The sequence below is a fragment of the Osmia lignaria genome, unplaced genomic scaffold, assembly GCF_051020975.1.
Source record: "Osmia lignaria lignaria isolate PbOS001 unplaced genomic scaffold, iyOsmLign1 scaffold0050, whole genome shotgun sequence".
NCBI lineage: Eukaryota > Metazoa > Arthropoda > Insecta > Hymenoptera > Megachilidae > Osmia > Osmia lignaria.
In genome coordinates, this window is record NW_027478191.1 from 75,001 (window position 1) to 77,500 (window position 2,500).

A 2,500-nucleotide genomic window follows, 5' to 3' on the forward strand; every position below is an offset into this window, starting at 1 on the left:
ACATTCTCATGTAAATCATGGGTTTAATTAATATTTTAAAAAATTTTAAAACCGCCCAGAACCGATGAGATGAAAATATTAAAACGATATTTTTGCATTTTCTTACGGTAAAACATTAACAAATAAGCGACTATAGCAATATAAAACTCCATTTGTAATTTAATTAATCAAAATTAATATTTTTTTTTGATTTTTCAGCGATCCAGAACCGATGAGACGAAAACATTAAAACGATATTTTTGCATTTTCTTACGACAAAACATTAACAAATACGAGACTATAACAATATAAAACTACATATGTAATTTAATTAATCAAAATTAATAATTTTTTTCGATTTTTCAGTGATCCAGAACCGATAAGTCGAAAATTTTAACAATCATATTTTTGCATTCTGTACCGTGGATCCATCGTTAAACGCTATTAAACTAACGTCCGTGATGGTATAAATGCAGATTTTCGCTCCGTTTAGCCAAAATAACGAACTTTAGGTGCGCTCCGAAATATTTCAAAGTCCCAGCGGCGTATTGCTTCGCCTCTTAGAACCGATTAGTCGAAAATTTTAACAATCATATTTTTGCATTCTGTACCGTGGATCGATCGTTAAACGCTATTAAACTAGCGTCCGTGATGGTATAAATGCAGATTTTCGCTCCGTTTAGCCAAAATAACGAACTTTAGGTGCGCTCCGAAATATTTCAAAGTCCCAGCGGCGTATTGCTTCGCCTCTTAGAACCGATTAGTCGAAAATTTTAACAATCATATTTTTGCATTCTGTACCGTGGATCCATCGTTAAACGCTATTAAACTAACGTCCGTGATGGTATAAATGCAGATTTTCGCTCCGTTTAGCCAAAATAACGAACTTTAGGTGCGCTCCGAAATATTTCAAAGTCCCAGCGGCGTATTGCTTCGCCTCTTAGAACCGATTAGTCGAAAATTTTAACAATCATATTTTTGCAGTCTGTACCGTGGATCGATCGTTAAACGCTATTGAACTAACGTCCGTGATGGTATAAATGCAGATTTTCGCTCCGTTTAGCCAAAATAACGAACTTTAGGTGCGCTCCGAAATATTTCAAAGTCCCAGCGGCGTATTGCTTCGCCTCTTAGAACCGATTAGTCGAAAATTTTAACAATCATATTTTTGCATTCTGTACCGTGGATCCATCGTTAAACGCTATTGAACTAACGTCCGTGATGGTATAAATGCAGATTTTCGCTCCGTTTAGCCAAAATAACGAACTTTAGGTGCGCTCCGAAATATTTCAAAGTCCCAGCGGCGTATTGCTTCGCCTCTTAGAACCGATTAGTCGAAAATTTTAACAATCATATTTTTGCATTCTGTACCGTGGATCCATCGTTAAACGCTATTAAACTAACGTCCGTGATGGTATAAATGCAGATTTTCGCTCCGTTTAGCCAAAATAACGAACTTTAGGTGCGCTCCGAAATATTTCAAAGTCCCAGCGGCGTATTGCTTCGCCTCTTAGAACCGATTAGTCGAAAATTTTAACAATCATATTTTTGCATTCTGTACCGTGGATCGATCGTTAAACGCTATTGAACTAACGTCCGTGATGGTATAAATGCAGATTTTCGCTCCGTTTAGCCAAAATAACGAACTTTAGGTGCGCTCCGAAATATTTCAAAGTCCCAGCGGCGTATTGCTTCGCCTCTTAGAACCGATTAGTCGAAAATTTTAACAATCATATTTTTGCAGTCTGTACCGTGGATCGATCGTTAAACGCTATTGAACTAACGTCCGTGATGGTATAAATGCAGATTTTCGCTCCGTTTAGCCAAAATAACGAACTTTAGGTGCGCTCCGAAATATTTCAAAGTCCCAGCGGCGTATTGCTTCGCCTCTTAGAACCGATTAGTCGAAAATTTTAACAATCATATTTTTGCATTCTGTACCGTGGATCCATCGTTAAACGCTATTGAACTAACGTCCGTGATGGTATAAATGCAGATTTTCGCTCCGTTTAGCCAAAATAACGAACTTTAGGTGCGCTCCGAAATATTTCAAAGTCCCAGCGGCGTATTGCTTCGCCTCTTAGAACCGATTAGTCGAAAATTTTAACAATCATATTTTTGCATTCTGTACCGTGGATCCATCGTTAAACGCTATTAAACTAACGTCCGTGATGGTATAAATGCAGATTTTCGCTCCGTTTAGCCAAAATAACGAACTTTAGGTGCGCTCCGAAATATTTCAAAGTCCCAGCGGCGTATTGCTTCGCCTCTTAGAACCGATTAGTCGAAAATTTTAACAATCATATTTTTGCATTCTGTACCGTGGATCGATCGTTAAACGCTATTGAACTAACGTCCGTGATGGTATAAATGCAGATTTTCGCTCCGTTTAGCCAAAATAACGAACTTTAGGTGCGCTCCGAAATATTTCAAAGTCCCAGCGGCGTATTGCTTCGCCTCTTAGAACCGATTAGTCCAAAATTTTAACAATCATATTTTTGCATTCTGTACCGTGGATCCA